The following is an 18,753-nucleotide window of genomic DNA, read 5'->3' as shown; positions in this document are numbered from 1 at the left end:
ACACAACAAGCAGTACATTAAAGTTGGGGTTTGTTCTTGTTTGTTCCGAATTAACTTGTTTATTCATAATACTGTTCCTTGCTGTGATCACTGGCATGCACCTCAGATCACAGAGCCTGGCTCTTGATGTACTTTTATAAGGAAGTCCTTCCCCACTCCGCATACTTGCATTCACTTTTTTTAGACTCAGTTCTTTGTGGAAGGTACTATCTCCTATTATGAGTTTGTACAATAGCTAGCATAATGGGGGGCCAGTCCCCCTGTGCTACTGTAATACGATAAATTATTAATAAACACCCACCAGATATTTTTGCTTTGGTGATTCATTAGAGCCTAATATTTGCCTTTGCATCTCTCTCAGCGGGATCTTTTTTACTTTTATCTGTACAGTTTTTTTTTTTATCAGCATGTAACATTTTTAAAAAAATAAACTTGTTACTTAAAACTTCATTTTGTTGCTGCTCTCTTGCAAGAAATTGCTTAGTGATAACATTTATACTTCCCTACAGGGTGATAATTTCAGGATGAAATGACTATTTGAAGTACAAATGGCTGAAATTTGTAGATTTCTACTACCTTTGAAGCGAGAGCCCCATTCAAATACAGGGGCGTTACATCTTGTTGTCATAGCAACCTACTATAATACTATTATACAGCAAATCAGTAAAAGTAATCTTTCCTTTGTTACAGTTCAGGATACTTCAATGATCAAATGCAATTGACAAATAGAAATGATGCTATTTTCCATCCAAGAAACACATTTTCACGGTAGCATGTAGAGAGTTATGCAACATCAGTTAATAATAAACATCTCTTCAAATCCTTTATGGTCTTCTTTAAACCTGCCCAGAGGTATATGGATATGCTGGGCCCTTTAGAAGCTATTTGTGAATAGCATATGGAGCACCACTAGAGTAAGTGAATAATGCAGAAGGTTTTTTTACAGATAATGCATTTAGATTTTTAGATGAGTTTAGTCTGACCATACTTGTGCCCTGTTTTTCTGCTAACATTCAAATGATTGAGTTTTATTGATACAAATATTAGTAGAAAATGAATTGCAAAGTCACAGGCATGAATATTCTTGCCCAAAGTGCTTGCATCATCATCAAGGCACAGAAATTGTTTCTTGCAAACACTCGGCTCTAAGCATAGCATTTGCTGTGTGCCTTATGATCACTCAATTGACGTTTTAATCAGCTGATTCTCAAGTACAGAACTTGATTTATTTTTCCTTCATGGTGGGCGCTTGATTAGCAAGTACGGTAAATATATTTTAAAAAGTGTTTCCACTGAGTCATTGTGCATGGCAGGTATGATCCCCAGATACATGAGATGCAACTGAAACTAGTTATAGTGAGAGGTGTTACGTAACCCAGCACAGCTAGATGGCTAAATGAGATACAAGAGATTAATATATTGCAGTTTTGGCCACTGTCTCATTGGAGTTTTGATTTAGAATTGCATCATTGAAAAGGATTATTAATAATAAGTTCTATTGGCAGTAATGCCTGAGGCTCCATCCCCCTGCCATCAACCATTTGATGTGGCTACCTTCCACACAAGAACCTGCCACTCTTTTCTACAGAATGGAAACATACATCCTGCGCTATTCAGGAATCCTAGCGGTTTAAAGCCCACATTGATCACCAGAACATCAGCTGCCTTGATCACAAGCCTGTGCAACACACTATATTTTGCGATGCAAAAATTCACTGTGGACTTCAAAGTCGTATCTGTCCAGTCCACTCAGTGAACACCATTCTCAAACACTGTAAGACCACATGTTTCTCATGTGCTGCTGGTGGGGTGAGGGGGTGCAGATGAGCTCTGTAGAAATAACTCTGAACTATTGTCTTGGCCCTGTGCAGGTAGTGCCAGAACTTACTTTCAGCTGCCTTGAAACTGCTTTTTTAAAGCTCCCCTTTTCTTGCTGAGGAAAGAGCAAGGGGTAAGTGTTCACCCTAGCCTCCATTTTGAGAAAAGGTTTTGGAATTAGCATCAGCACCTATGGAATTATGGGCGATGCCCAACGTAAGGTGAGAATTTCACCTCTTTCCCCACAGTTACCCTGAGCTCACTGAAAACTCCCAGAAGCCACTGTTTCAGGGAGCGGTGTTGAGAACTGAAGGCTCGGTACTTACAGGGAAGTGTGATTGTAATAGTGTGGTAAAGCATAAATGGGGATTCAGAGTAAAGCTGAAAGAACATGGCTAGAGCAGACGCAACTGAATCTCTAGTACTTATATTGATGCTGTCTCAATAGATCAACTACCAATAGTTCAGTTCTCTAGTGCAAGCACAGCCACAGTAAGTTTCTGGTCAAGGAAACTCCCCTTGATATATTCTTGAATATATATGCCGTAAAGTAAAGGTGTTAATTTGTACTATCCAATTGATTATGAAATGTTAAGGTGTTATTTTTTAAATAAGGGCCATAATATTTGCACAGGTGCACTTATTTTGGAAAGCTGAATAATCAACCTTTCCCTGGACAAGCACAGTTGTTTCCTTCTCCTGTATGAATACTTACATATATCTTCCAATTTTTTTTTTAGTATTGTATTGAACCTGCTCCTTGAGATAACTAGGTGTCATTCACCTCTTGTTCCTGGCCAGGTTATTTTCAAAACTTTATTTGAATTTAGAGAGGTATCACCTTAAACACATGGATACATCCTTAGATTACTCTGTACTCAGACTAAAGTTCATTCCCATATCTGTCTTTGGTCAAGCCAAAACTAGCTCCCTTTTGTCATGACCACACTAGGTATGACTTTCTTTCCTGGCTGAAAGCCCTTTGGATGCTAATTTGGCTCCTGCTAAATTAAGTCAGGTGATTACCTAAAGCAGATTATCATTCTCTTTCTCTCTCGGATGCTAAATTGAAAAGGAGAAGCTGCTATTTCCCAGTAACTCCATTGACAATAATTTCTACCCTCTATCACGTGAAGCTCCCTCTATTACAATGTTTTTGGGGAATCAACTTTAGCTCCAGTGGCAGAACCTGGGTGTTTTGAAAAAGAGTTTGAATTCTACCCCCACTTTATTGTAGTCCCTTCCCGGTCCCACTTTGTATTAAGGGTACATTAAGAAATAGTTTATAAAGGCTTAATAGATGTTTCAATGAGTGGTGAATTGAGTGCCATAGTCTCCAACAAGTCAAAAGACTGATTACAAACATGATTTAAAACCATCTTCAATACCTTCTACAAATATACTTATAACTTTCTTTACTACATACTACTCATTGTGACCTGGTTATATCATCTATTAGTCCTTTATAAACTGCTTATAAATGTAACCTTATGATAAAGCATGCCTCTATTCTGTTAAGTTTCCATGCCCATCACCATCTGAATACTGTCACTGTGAAAATCCAAGTAGCCATGGCGTGTGGTGTCAAATGTGTAACCCTAAGGGGCCACAAATTTGTTGCAAGATGACACAGATGTACCTGTGGCTCGACTGGTCACCAACTTGCCTTTCAGTTCAAGTCTTGCACCTTAGACTCGGCTTCTTTACCAGTTCGGATTTCCAGTGCAGCCCAAAGGGGATGGTGATGCAATGCACATGTCTTTGTATGTGATATGAAAATGACCATTTAATGCCAGGATGGCTATGTTCAAATGAGAACAAAAAGCTGATTTGCTGGCCACTTAACAACCCTAAATAAATTAGTTGACGTTTAAGCACCAAAATCCATTTATGAAAAGAGTTACAGCACTGATTAGAGCCAGATCAATATCGGATCACATTGCTGGGATTACATCTCAGTGCCAATGCAGAGCCCGCTGTAAGGATTGAGAGGGGATGCTCTGCAGCTCTTCTGTGCTAGGGCTGGAGTGACCCCTGGAGCAGGTTTGAGCAGCCTGAGCTCTGTCCTATCTTGCTCTCCCTGCTGCTGTAGGGAATCGTCAAGAGGCAGGGACATCCCACCACGCCTCCTTCTACCCCCAGCTTTCCCACTGAGCCATGGCCTCCTGTGGGTGGGGCACAGAGCTGGTGTAGATGGGTCTGTGCCTGTCCTATGTGGGCACCTGCCTACTTTGCAGCTAGTTTTATGCTGGAACTGGTATAAAGGAGCCACAGCCCAGTGATGAATTCCCCTCCCTGTGAGCAGGTGTTGGGAAAACTCCCTATATAGCTTTGCTAAAGATCTTCTGTAGTGGCCCCCAGCAGCCCTGTTATTCCATTCTAGCTCATTCCAACGCACTGCCAGTCATGCTGAGTTCTAGGGGTGGTCTTTGATATGGCTTCTGAGCCCACCAAACTAATTGTCACTTGTGGCCTAAGGATTTGAACCCAGGTGTGTGGAGGTGAAAAGCCTGGTGCATTTTCACAAATTTGCTCTGCTACTTGCCTCTACCAACAAACCAACTCAACCAAGCCCTTTTGATTCAAAAAGACAGCTGTGTCCGGGGCTGCTCAACATCCCTCGATGGCCAGCAAAGGTCAGCGGTGCTGACAGAATGACAGAGACGGACAGCAGAAGTTTCACCAGCTGCATTATTAATACACATAGTAGACAATAGAGGGTGAGGGGGAAATGGGCCAGATCCTCTGCTGCTGTAAACTGGTGTCGCTCCCTTTAGTTCAGTGGAGCTATGCTGATTTACACCCTCTGAGGAACTGACCCAACAGCTGTTCTATGCCGGATGGACACACCATCTCCTCAGAAATCTATCTGTGGCTTAGAGAATCAAGACCATACAGCTAAAAGCAAAATACAACAAATATTTCAGGATACATCATTTTAAATTAATATATGTTTATTCTATACATAATAAATTTGCTGCTGCTTTCGTTCTGCTGAATCAGGGAATGTTAGCTTGTGGTCTTCCAGGCATTAATGCTGACAGAATAAGGATGATTTTTCAGAATGCTAAGTGGGCTCTCTAATGAACAATGCTCACCAGTCAGCATATTGTCAGAGCCGCTTACCTCCTTCATGAACTCTCTGTGGAGCTCAGTGTCAGATGAGGTATTTCATCTGACACTGAAATCTCATCAAGAAAAATGAACAGAGCTCTCTGTTGTATTAATATCGGATCACTAGTGAACTGCAGTGCATAAAATCAGGCCTCCCTCACCCCCAACTATTTCCCAACCTATCTATCCAAAATGCTGCTGTTAAAATCATTTTACACTCCTACTCCTTCTCCTTTGGCCACACCTGCAACCCTCCAGAATCCTTTAACTGCCTTCCTGTCTTTTGCCATATCAGTTCAAGTTCATTGCCCTCACCATCGAGTTACTACATACTCACACCCTGGCCTATATGTCTGCTCCCATTCACTCCTACTCACAAGGTGAAATCCTAGCTCCATTGAAGTCAATGGAAATTTTCCTATTGACTTCCGTGTGGTCAGGATTTTACCTAGTCTCCATGCTCCTCCCTGTACTCTCTCTTCCGTTCATCTTCTCCCGCACTCTGCTTTGTGTCTTATTTTGTGTTGCCCCACTATGCTGAGAGCAGCCTCTCAATTCTTGCTCACAATACACACTCTGTCTTCACCTTCCAATCCTGTCCCCAAACCCATTTCAACCAGGAATCTTCCTAGCTTGTGTCCTAAATTTTCAAATGTGATTAGAGATTATTGGTGAGAGAATCAGGCCTAGATTTTCAAAAATGACTTAATAATTTGAGGTGCCCCACTTGAAACACTGTAACGGGGTGAGATTTTCAGAAGGCAGGTGCAGTGCACTTTCTGAAAATTTCATGATGTCTGAAATTGGGCAAGCAAAATCTCAAAACTCTCCTGTACCTAAAACACCATATCTCGTCTTTATTTTGTCTCAAATTGCAAGCTCCTCAGATCAGGGGCTGGGTCTCGCTCAATGTTTTGTGACATTCGGTGCACATTTTAGTATTATATAAATGATTCATAATAATAATTTCTCCTGCCCCAAATTGTTATGCCACATTTAATATATGAAACGACAAGCCCAGTATCAATAAAGCTCAGTTGCCGAACAAGACTGCAGGAAAGGAGAAACACAGTGAATAAATCATATAAGACTGAGCCCAGTTCAGTGCTGGTGAAGCCCAGGCTATGTGCCTTGCTTCCCACCAGTGGCACAAAGCCCACTTGGAGGAAGACTGTCAACAAAACAAGTTAACTATAACTTCTTGTAAGATGACGGAGTAGATAAGAAGTACAGCAACAGGTGGTGAGGCCTGCTCAGAAGGAAAGCATCCAGAGGTGAAAGTAAGCCAGTACGGTCTGGTATGGCATACCGTCAAGAGCTGGTACACAGCCATCCGTACCGGCAGGGGGCAGCTTCCCCAGGCGGGCAATTTAAAAGTGCCTTGGGCTCCCGGCAGCGGCCGGAGCCCCGGGCCCTTTAAATCACCGCCAGATCCCCGCTGCTGGAGCCCTGGGGTAGCAGCAGTGGCCGGGAGCCCTGGGGCTCTGGTGGTGATTTAAAGGGCCCGAGGCTCCCGGCTGCCTCTACTGCAGCTGGAGCCCTGGGCACTTTAAATCGCCACCAGAGCCCCGGGGTAGCGGCGGCAATTTAAACAACCCGGGGATTTAAAGGCCCTGCTCCTTTCGCCCAAGCCCCTTCCTACCCCCATCCCCCACTCAGGACCCCGGCATCTGTGTACCTGTAAGTCCCTTAAGTTACTTTCACCACTGAGAGAATCTATATAAACACAAACCAAAGAAGGTAATATGAGCAAAAAGAGTGACGGATAATTACTTCCCCTGTCTGGAGATCAAGCCAGTATTCAAAGCATTCAGTGCCTTCCAGTAGGCATTCTCCTCCTTTCATCAGTCCAGGATCCTTTCCCTGTGAATAGACTTTCATGGAAGGGGAATGGAGGGGAAGGAGTTAATTCCCTATATACTGTGGACTCGATACTGTCCTCATGCTATCAGTCCAGAAATAAAACACCCTCTGACCGCACACCCCTAGTTGTCACCTACACCCTGCGCTGGAACTCATATGGGGTATCATTGAACAGTTACATCCTATACTTGATGAGGACCCCATTATGAAAGAAATCTTTCCTGAACCCCCACTTCTGGCCTTCAAACAACCCACTAACCTCTCCAAGATCATTGTCAGAAGCAAGTTCCCCACAGATCAGGACACACCAACTCAAAGCAGCACCACACCCTGCCAGAACAAAAGATACAAACCTACAGACACATCTCTACTGCTACAAATATCAACATCCCCCACAACACACCTTTCAAGACCCATGACTCCTACAAATGCCCATCACAGTGTGTGATGAACCTCAGCCAGTGCACTAAATGCCCCAACGACAGCTATGTGGGTGAAACAAGACAATCACTACGCTCTTATAGATTCATAGATTCACAGAAATTAAGGTCAGAAGGGACCATTATGGTCATCTAGTCTGACCTCCTGCACAATGCAGGCCACAGAATCTCATCCACCCACTCCTGCGAAAAACCTCTCACCTATGTCTGAGCTACTGAAGTCCTCAAATCATGGTTTAAAGACTTCAAGGAGCAGAGAATCCTCCAGCAAGTGACCCATGCCCCATGCTACAGAGGAAGGCAAAAAACCTCCAAGGCCTCTTCCAATCTGCCCTGGAAGAAAATTCCTTCCCGACCCCAAATATGGCGATCAGCTAAACCCTGAGCATATGGGCAAGATTCACCAGCCAGATACCCAGGAAAGAATTCTCTGTAAGAATTCTCTTGAATGAACTCACACAGAAAAATGATAAAAGACAAAAATACCCTATCACCTGTGGATGAACACTTTTCACAAAGTGATCACTGTACATCTAACCTATCAGTCCTCATCCTCAAAGGAAACTTGCATAACACATTCAAAAGACGAGCCTGAGAGATTAAATTCATTACTCTGCTAGACACTGAAAATCATGGTGTAGTCAATGATTTTAGTTTATTATCCATTTCTTGTGTGATGTTATGATTAATTCATATGTCATGATATATAAAACCATTGTATGTTAAACAGAGTTAAATTGTAGGATTATAGAAATATAAGATTAAGCAGTATTTAGAGGGAATAATGTATTAGATAGCTAAGTAAGAAAGGCTGGAATGCAAGACTTGTAGGCTGAGGCCTGCAAGATTTTAGCTTAGCTATTTTAGGCCTTGGAGATAAGAAATGCTTACATAAGTAAGTGACCGAAGAATAACCCGATGCCCCAAGATTATGGGAAAAGAGATCCCAAGTGGTAATATTGCAAATAAATAGCCAGAAGATTAATTTTAAATCATAAAAATGCTGTAGAGTCACGTCTGTCTCTCACATATGTCTTAGCCACAGGGTATAGGTTGTACGTCAGTGGTAATGAGAATAAAGAGAACCTACACAACCTGTAGAACTTGGAGTCCCTTAAGTTTCTAGGGGACACAGACAAATAAGGGAAAAGAGGGTTGACACTTTCATATACATGCGCAGAATATAGGTATAGATAGAATCACATTATAACAAGGGGGTGCCCAAAGCAGGAAAACTATGCTTCCCATGGGAGACCTCCAGCAGGAACTATCCTTGTACTGATGATCAATCCATGAGAGCGCCATCAGACTCTAACACTATTTAGGAGGATGTGAGCATGTCTGTAGGTATAACTGGTGCATGGATATATCTAGGAGTTGTACATGCTGTGACATTCATAACTTTCTTGGCAACTTTAATAAAATTGATAAGAGATAGTGGACCTTGTTCTTGTGATTGTATGTGTTACTTGCCTATGGTTTCATGTGTTCCTATGAACTCTCGATCTAAAACAAGCAGAGATAACTCTGTTGAACTTGAGACTGTAGCTGCCAGAGCCAAAGCCTTGATGGTGTAATATGACATCACTAACATTAACTTTAACTAAAAATAAAGACTACAGTGGCCTTAATAAAGACACTTGATTTATGGCTCATTACAACAATCTGTAACCCACTGACCCTCTCTTTTTTTCCTATGAAGGCAGAGGTGTCAAATGCGTCACTCTACCTTGAATGGTCCCTTACAATGTGTGGTAACTACTTATGCTAAACCATCTGTTCCACCTTGCATTTAGCTGTGATGCTGGGAGTACCTTTCCCAGACCCGAAGAAAAGCTCTGCTTGGCTTGAAAGCTTTTTTCTCTCGTCAACAGAAGTTGGTCCAATAAAAGATATTACCTCCCCCACCTTGTCTCCCCACACTCTGTCACACTTCTATTCAGCCAAGGGCCTAGAGATGAGCAGCATAGAGAAAGGTTTCAGAGTAGCAGCCGTGTTAGTCTGTATTCGCAAAAAGAAAAGGAGTACTTGTGGCACCTTCGAGACTAACCAATTTATTTGAGCATAAGCTTTTGTGAGCTACAGCTCACTTCATCGGATGCATTCAGTGGAAAATACAGTGGGGAGATTTATATACATATGGAGTGGAAATCTATCAACTTCATGAAAAAACTCACACCCATTGTTTCATGTTCTCTATGTATATAAATCTCCCCACTGTATTTTCCACTGAATGCATCTGATGAAGTGAGCTGTAGCTCACAAAAGCTTATGCTCAAATAAATTGGTTAGCTCGAAGGTGCCACAAGTCCCCCTTTTCTTTTAGCATAGAGAAAGGAAATGGATCTGAGGCAAGTACTGCTGCTTTCCTTTCCCCACACACACGGGTCGGGGGGAATCGTTCCATAAGCAAAGAAAAACACAAGTTAAAACTGCTTAAGGGTGAATCAAGAAAGTAAGAAAGAGTACTGAGTGGGCTCATGGCATCACAGAGCAAAGATAAAAGACAGCAGTCTAAAAGGAGTCATTGGAGCGTATAAGAGAATGGGGAAAGGATCAGTGAAGCAGCACAGCAGCATACTAGACACCTGGTGGCAACCCTGAGTGATGTCAGACTGTATTGGTGGGACTACACAAAGCCTTGTGGCGGCAGCAGACTCACTGTTAACAGAAATGAAAGAGCAGTGCAGTGTGGAGACGACCGAAGAGTTAATGACATCCCCGCCGAGTGGGGATTGTGAAATCGTCTCAGCTTCTGCAGGACATTCAGGAAATACAGTTCACAAAATGGTTCCTGCTAAGAATTGTCTCATAAGAAACAGAATGTTCCAGCCATTCCTCATTGAATATTGAAGTGAGGACAGCAATTTGGGGGCAAGATTTTCAAAAGTGACAATTTTTGCAAGGCCAGCTTAGAACAGCTCTGATTTTCAAAAAATGCTAAGGATCCACCTTCCCCTCATTTCCAGGTGAGAGTCAGGGCTGGGGTTCTACAACCAATTACACAGTGTGACTGGCTGAACCCTACTCACTGGAATAAGGAGCCTGAGCACTCTAGTAGTGGGAGTGAAGCACAGGGAAATCCACAGGAACTTCTGCTCTAGGATGGACTGAGGCATTTTGTGAACCTGGATAAGCTAGCAGGTAGGGCTAGCCAAAACCTGGATATTTAATAGCCTGTTCCTTTGATGAACATCCTGGGTAAATATATTACTAAGCAAAAATAAAATAAGGGAGATTTTTTAAAATGGTTTATGGGAAAGGAAGATTTAATGGGTATACAGCTTGGTTAGGCAGCATATTTTGTTGGTATAATTTCAGTATAACAACCAGGAGATAGAACTCTGGCTTGGAATCAAATTACAAGAGCTGACCTATGTACTTCCATTTATACAGTCCTCAAACTTTTGTCCTTTAAATGCAAACTATCCTGCTGGAAAGTGGTTCCTATTTTGGGGATAGGAGTACAAGAATGAGCTGATGTAGGTAGGTATGTAGGTATCATAATTTATATGATACCTACAGTCTTCTGTTCACAATGGGCAAATTCCAGTGCATTTCTAAATGAAAGCTATTTATCAAAAGAAAGAAACATATTAAACATGTCACAGGCAGGCATAGCAATAATTGGGGATTTAGGAAACTGAGGTTATAGGCTGTCAGTTCCACCACTTTAAACCAATCAGTCTCAAGTGTTGTTGAAGTATTTAGCAAATGTAGGTTTAAATGCAAAGCTGGCTGAAGTATCACTCCAGAGGCAGCTTGTTTGACTGAAGAGATATTGCTGAACATTATTCAAAAGCTACCTTCATATATTCTTCTGTCATTCTGCCCATGAATAAGAGCATGTTACAAATATATGGCACTGTCCTGTAGCTGGAGATGAACCAAGCAGGAGTTTGAATTATTTGGTTACAACCCGCCAGCATCTATTTAAAAAACAAAAAACAAGGTAGGAGAAAAACAGGTCAGCTGAATAAAAGCATGGCATTTACCAAAAGAATCCAGTAAAAAAAAAAAAAGAAAGATTAGCTAAGTAGAGACTGATCCTGAGAGGGACAGAGGCCCTTTAAAGATCTTTAGAGATCTTCAGAGATATTTAGGTGCTACCTCCCATTGATTGCAATGGGAGTTAGATGCCTAGATTCCTTTGAAGCCTAAGCAACCACAAGTCAGTGAGAGTCAGAGGTACTCACCATCAGGCCCTCTGAAATAGCAATGCTTAAAAAGTCACTTCCTGCACTTGGATTCATAAACGTACACTTGGGAGGGGGCAGGAGTGGTGGGAAGTTGGGCTTATTTTGTCTCAGAAGGATTTATTTGGTCCAATGCACAGAAAGGTAACAGCTATAACATTTAACTGCTTTGATTTTGATTTAACCGAAGGTTCCTGATTTTGACATTCTTTGTGGTCAGTGAGCTTTCCCTGTGCATCTGCTGATCGCAGCCATGCAGTGGCACGTCTAAGAATACTGACTCTCACAAGTGCCACACAATAGGTGATATTTTCTCCCTAATCACCTCCCACAAAAAGTCAGAAGGTTGTTTTCCTGCTCAAAATGGACTCCAGGAACTTTTACCTCAATGTCAGACTCAAACGTGTGCGTTAACAACATGATTAAGAATAGAGAGAAGCAAAAACACATTACATTGAAAGGAATGGCATGATGATAGGGTGGACAAGCCTTGGGTTCACCAGGGCAGGAAGCGGTTAATTGTTTGTTGTGGAGATAGAGCTGTCCCTAACCCCCGACACCTGTCTGCACTATCAAGCCTGAAAGGAATGACCCCTTCACACACTGGAAGAATAAAACAGGGGGAATGAAGCAAGCTTTAGAGCTGGGCTGTCCTGAATGAGGAATCTGGTATTAGATGCAGAGAAAACTTCAAGCTGAACCTGAACTGAACTATGAATGCTGGAGCAGCAAGCCCATGAGCGCAGATGGACTTCATGTTGTCCTATTATCATTTGTTTGTTGACAAAGTCAAATACCAAGACTGGGATGTCTCTGTCACACAGGGTGTGAGAGAGACACCTGTTCACAAGTGTGCATAATGTATCTTGTCTCAATCTCTGCAAAAGCTACCTTAGGGTACATCTACAGTACAAAATTATTTTGAAATTATTCTATTCAAATTTTTGGAAGCGATCTTATACATTCGGTCCTGTGTGTCCCCACTAAAGTGTGTGAATTCGTCGGAGTGTGTCCACAGAGTACCAAGGCTAGCATTGAATGTTGGAGCGGTGCACTGTGGATAGCTATCCCACAGTTCCCGCCGCCCATTGGAATTCTGGGTTAAGCTCCCAGTGCATGATGGGGCAAAAACATACTTGTGAGTGTTTCTGGGTGTGTGTCGTCAGTCGCTCCTCCCACCGTGAAAGCTACAGCAGACAATTGTTTTGCGCCTTTTTGGCGTGCAGACGCCATACTGCTTTCAGCAGACGGTGCAGTACGCTGCACCACTTCTCTCCTGGTACTATGAATCCACCTCACATTTCCTCTCATCTTTCTATGTAATCTCTATAAGTATCTACTCTTTCTCTTCCTCATCGACCGCTTCCGCAGCCAACTCTGCTCAGCCGTCATGAACCAAGAAGCACAGCTCCTCCGCCAACTCTGCTCTCCTGCTCTTGCTGTGCTACCGAGCTTCTTCATGTTGTCTGTCCTGGGCTCCCGCCTCCATGAAAGCTACAGAAGACAACCATTTCCTGCCTTTTTTCGGCTATCATGAACTGAACAGCACCTCTTCTGCTGCCACTCTGCTGTCCTACGTTTCACGCTCTTTTTCCAGGATTACCCGTGCAGGCGCCATAGCGCGGCAAGCATGGAGCCCGCTCAGATCTCTGCTGCAGTTTTGACCATTGTAAATACCTCGTGCATTATCCAGCGGTATGTGCAGTACCTGCAAAACCGGGTGAGGAAGCGACAACAGCGCAATTATGATAGTGATGAGGACATGGACACGGACATTCCTAGAAGCACAGTATGTGGCGATTGGGAGATCATAGTGGCATTGGGCCAGGTTCATGCCGTGGAACACTGATTCTGGGCCTGGGAAACAAGCACAGACTGGTGGGACCACATAGTGTTGCAGGAATGGGATGATTCCCAGTGGCTGTGAAACTTTTGTATGCGTAGGGCCACTATCATGGAACTTTGTGACTCGCTGTCCCCTGCCCTGAAGTGCAAAGACACCAAAATAAGAGCAGCCCTTACAATTGAGAAGCGAGTGGCCATAGCCCCGTGGAAGCTTGCAATGCCCAACAGCTACCCGTCAGTCGGGAATCAGTTTGGAGTGGGCAAATCTACTGTGGAGGCTGCTGTGCTGCAAGTAGCCAACATAATCATTGACCAGCTGCTATCAAGGGTAGTGACTTTGGGAAATGTGCAGTCTATTGTGGATGGCTGTAATGTGCTGGGGTTCCCAAACTGTGGTGGGGCGATAGATGGAACGCATATCTCTATCTTGGGCCCGGAACACCGGGGCTGCCAATACATAAATCGTAAGGGGTACTTCTCCATGGTGCTGCAAGCACTGGTGGATCACAAGGGACGTTTCACCGAAATCAGTATGGGATGGCCGGGAAAGGTGTATGATGCTCACATCTTCAGGAACTCAGGTCTATTTGAACAGCTGCAGGAAGGGACTTACTTCCCAGACCAGAAAATTACTGTTGCGGATGTTGAAATGCCTATAGTTATCCTCGGGGACACAGCCTACCCCTTAATGCCATGGCTCCTGAAGCCATACACAGGCACCCTGGACAGTAGTAAGGAGCAGTTCAACTATAGGCTGAACAAGTGCAGAATGGTGGTAGAATGTGCTTTTGGATGTTTGAAAGCACGCTGGCGCAGTTTACTGACTCTGTTAGATCTCAGCACAACCAATATTCCAATTGTAATTGCTGCTTGTTGTGTGCTCCACAATATCTGTGAGAGTAAGGGAGAGACGTTTATCGTGGGATGGGAGATTGAGGCAACTCACCTGGAGGCCAATTTCACACATCCAGACAACAGGGCAATTAGAAGAGCGCAGCAGGGCATGCTGCACATCAGAGAAGCTTTGAAAGCCAGTTTCATGACTGGCCAGGGTACGGTATGACAGTTGTGTTTATTTCTCTTGAAGTTACCTGCCCCCTATATATATGAAAGGAAATAAAGTCACAATTGTTTAAAAACCATTCTTTATTATTTGTTACACAACACATTGAGAAAAATCAGAAAGTAGATTGTTGGCAGGGGCTGGGGGTGGAGGAGGAGGGAAGGAAAAGTCCAGAAACCAAATCAAAATTTTGGATATGCCAGCTTTCTGCTGCTTGTGCAATCCTCTGGGGTTGAGTGTGTGGGTCCCCGTAGCCTGTGTGCTTGGGTGTCTGGGTGAGGAGGCTATGGAACTTGGGGAGGAGGGAGGGCGGTTACACAGGGGCTTCAGCAGCAGTCTGTGGTCTTGCTGCCTTTTCCGCATTAGATCCACCATACAGCGGAGCATGTCAGTTTGCTCCCCTGTGAGCTTGACCATAGCATCCTGCCTACTCTCATCGTGTGCATCCTTCCTCTCTTCGTGTTCATTTAACGCTTTACGGGACTCCACAATTGTTTGCCTCCACGCATTCAGCTGGGCCCTATCAGTGCGGGAGGACTGCATGAGCTCGGCGAACATGTCATCACAAGTTCGTTTTTTCCGCCTTCTAATCTGGATCAGCCTCTGGGATGGAGTAGATAGGGGCCGTGTTGAAACATTTGCACCTGCAGGAGGAGAAAAAGGGAGGGTAGTATTTTAAAAGATACATTTTAGAGAACAAAGGGGACACTTTCTCAGGAAAACAGGCAATTCATAGTACACAGCACATGTTCTTTCTGTACAAGGTCGCATTTTGCCTCTTATACTGAAGTGCCTGCCACTTTGGTGTGAGTAAGCCATCACACGCGGCCGGGCAATAGAATTCAGTTTGCAGGCAGCCATGGTAAGAAGATGCACGCGGGGTTCTGCTTCTTCCATATTCATTTCAATGCTTTCAAACTGCCTGGTCCCCTTTCCCATAGCAAGCAATATCTGGTGGGTTTGCCATATAAAAGGAGGAACTGCGGGCTCTCTGGGATGATCGCTTCACACAACACTCCTCCCTCCCCGCTTGGCTCCAATGAGGCTCTGAGCAGGGATGAGTCCTTTAAACTAAACGTGAACAGCCCAGTGCAGCTGGGTTTTCCCTCAGCCCTCACTGCGTGGCTCCGATCAGGCTCTCACTCACCAGAAGTGCCTTCTCCAGGGTCATGGTCCGGGAGCCTGCACTGGGAGTCGGGGGAGGCTATTGGGTCCAGCATTAAGAATAGTTCCTGGCTTGGGCGGGGGGAACGGATTCCCCACTTGCTGCCTGCCTGTGCACTCTTGTCCTTCTCCTCTTCTTTCTCCAATAACTCATCCTCCTCGCTTCATGCAACTCTCCCTTTGCAGGTGTCCACGGACAGTGGTGGGGTAGTAGTGGCATCACCCCCCATAACTGCATGCAGCTCACGGAAGAAGCGGTGTGTATGGGGCTGTGACCCAGAGCTGTGAAATTATTTTCTTTAGTGACCTTGTTTCTGTATTCCAATCATAAATGTATGGTCAACTGCATACAAGACATTAAATGCTCTGCATTTTACCTAGATAACGTCATATGACATCTGATACTGGCCTATTAGTTTTAATCAGCATTTCAAATGACAAGGGAGCACCCACAAATGAAGTAGGTAACCCCACCGAGTACAGATTTTTTTTTAAATGAGAATTAAAGGCCAGTTCTTGGCCTAACATAGGGCCAGATTTTGCCATCTTTACTCATATCAGATAGAACTTTCTGCTGCAAGTTACCCCCACTAACTTCAGTGGAGCTAATCATGGGTAAGATACTACTCAACAAGAGTTAAGGGTATTAGAATTAAGCCCTTACATATCATGTACCATTAATAAAGTCAGGGAGATAAATTCAGCCTTACTGTAAGTGGATGCAGTAGGATGCATACTGTAAGTGGATGCATTCCACTGACTTGAATGGGAGCTGCGAGTGATCAACACTACTGAAAATCAGGCCATTTACTCAGGTGCTTAAGGTTAGTTTTAGGTTCCTAACATCAGGCATTCAAGTTTCCTAATTCTGGATTTTTTAAACGTATTTTCTCTCTCTCTTGTTCATCACATTATGTACTTAGATTAAAAGCTCTTTGGGGACAGGGACCATCTTTTTGTTCTGCATTTATATAGTGCCTGGAACAATAGGGTCCTGGTCCATGACTAGGGCATGTAGCCACTATGTTAAAACAAACATAAACAATAACATACACACATACTTCTTCATAGTGAACCCCCTATTTGTATTATCAATATTTGTTTGTCATTAGACATCCTTCAGTGGTTGCCTCTCCAAAGTCAACATTTACTGCTATGTACCACATTGTGGCTCCTAATACATTAGAGGAGGGATTTCAAAAGCACCTAAGTAACTCAGGAACACAAGCCACAATGCGATTTGTGCTCCTAAGACACTTAGGGACTTTTGAAAATGTCAGCCCACAGCAATTTTCTAGATTTATATTGGGAAGCAACTTTGCTTACATATCACAATATTTTGGTAAACTCTGACTTTTTCATGATGACCCATATAAACACTATCTTGGGGTGAAATGCACTTAACTTGCATAAGGCTTTAGACAAGGCTTTAAAGATCCTACCACTTAACTTGCATAAGTTAAGTGGTAGGATCTTTAAAGCCTTGTCTACACTACAAAATTAAGTCGACACAAGTTAGTTCGACATACAGCCACCGCAATCATCACCAGGGGTGTTTCTACCTACTCAACCATGTGGGGCACTGACAGGTGGAGCTTCCCCCCACCCTCTCCCGGGCTGACAGCGGGGCTCACTGCTGGAGCCCTGCCTCTCTGGAGCTCACAGCTCAGGCCATTGGCACTGGGTTGTCCTAAATTACATCAACCTAAGTGCTGCACCTCTCATGGAGGTGGAGTTATTAGGTCGGTGTAGTGGTGACTTATCGGCAGGACCAATAGTGTGGTGTAGATGCTTACAGAGTTAGGCTTGGTCGACCTAACTCTGTAGTGTAGACCAAGACAAAGATATTGTCTGCATCCATTCCCCTGAAGTTATATTTTAGTATCACTCCATGCTATGCCCAGACCTGAGGCCTGATTGTTACGCACCCAGGATAAGCATCCTCTGAGATTCATTTGACGCAAATTCCTTGTTAATTTGTCCCAAACTTACCAGAAAATAAAATAAATCTACCAAATCTACTATAGAATAAGTTGGTGCCTCTGAAATTTCAGATGGATAGTTTTTAGTTTTGTAAACTTAGGATAGGCTGTTCAAAATCAGGCTTATAATAATGGAAAGCTTGTTACAACTTCTAATGTGATGGAGACTGGTATCCCTCCCTAGCAACATCTGAATAAAAATTTTGATTTTGATTACTATGACTTTCCTACAATTCATGATCGATCATTTGTATTCTTGCACATCCTTATAAAAACAGATTAGACCAGTCCTTTGCAAACTGTCCTTTAGTTAATTATTTTAGGTATATCAGTTAAGACTTCCATGTAGGTTAAGCATGTGAGACAATAAAAGCTGAGAGGATCTTTAACCCCCCCCCCCGTCCATAAAGTTGTCTTTCCTCAAATACGTACTGTAGTATGAAAAATGGCTCAGTGAACTCCATTCCCTGGTGTTCCCCCACTGCTTCGGTGGTTTCAATTGTAGATGCAGTTTTGTTTTTACAAGAAATGTGCAGTGACGAAACTCTAGAAAAGTGGTAATACTTGGAAGGCACCAGTGACCATCTGTTGGTGCAAAACCAGAGAGACACAAAACAGACTCAAATCCTAAACTGAAACTGGAAGTGAGTGATATTTACGTCACACAAAAGAAACAAAACTCAAGCCTAGCAAGCCGGCACAAGATACCTGACCTCAGCCAGACCGATGAGGCACACTTTGCTTTTTTAAAGATGATGTCCATTTTAAAGGCCGCATTTGACTCCCAAAATTGATATTTTTTAAAAAGGGAAAATCTTGACCCTAGGGCCTGGCTCAAGTAGCTGGGCCGGGTGTTGAACAGATGTACAGGGGAGCGCATGCCTCAGAAAAGTGATTCATCTTCATTAAAAAGACATTTCACTTACTTTCAGGAATCCGTAAAGTCAACGTCTTGCCAGCCTCACTTTTCTTTAGAGGAGGAAACCAAGTGAACTGTGGAGCAACTAGTGCAGCCCAGACTTTGAGTTTATGTATTCATGGAGTCATATAAGTGCATAAAATAAAATCGCCTCACTGTGAAGATTAGATCTTTAAAGGATGTTTGTGAATAATTAGTTTTCTGAGGAGCACACACTGATTTCCTTTATCAGAATTGCTATCATAGAACAAACACCACCACATTTATCACAGACAATTAGCTTGACAATTTTTTGCCCTTTTTTTCTGACTGCAGAAAAAAAACGAGGAGATTGCGAGTTTTTTTGAAT

The sequence above is a fragment of the Lepidochelys kempii genome, chromosome 1, assembly GCF_965140265.1.
Source record: "Lepidochelys kempii isolate rLepKem1 chromosome 1, rLepKem1.hap2, whole genome shotgun sequence".
NCBI lineage: Eukaryota > Metazoa > Chordata > Testudines > Cheloniidae > Lepidochelys > Lepidochelys kempii.
The sequence above is the reverse complement of the archived record's forward strand: the minus strand, read 5'-3'. Positions refer to the sequence as shown.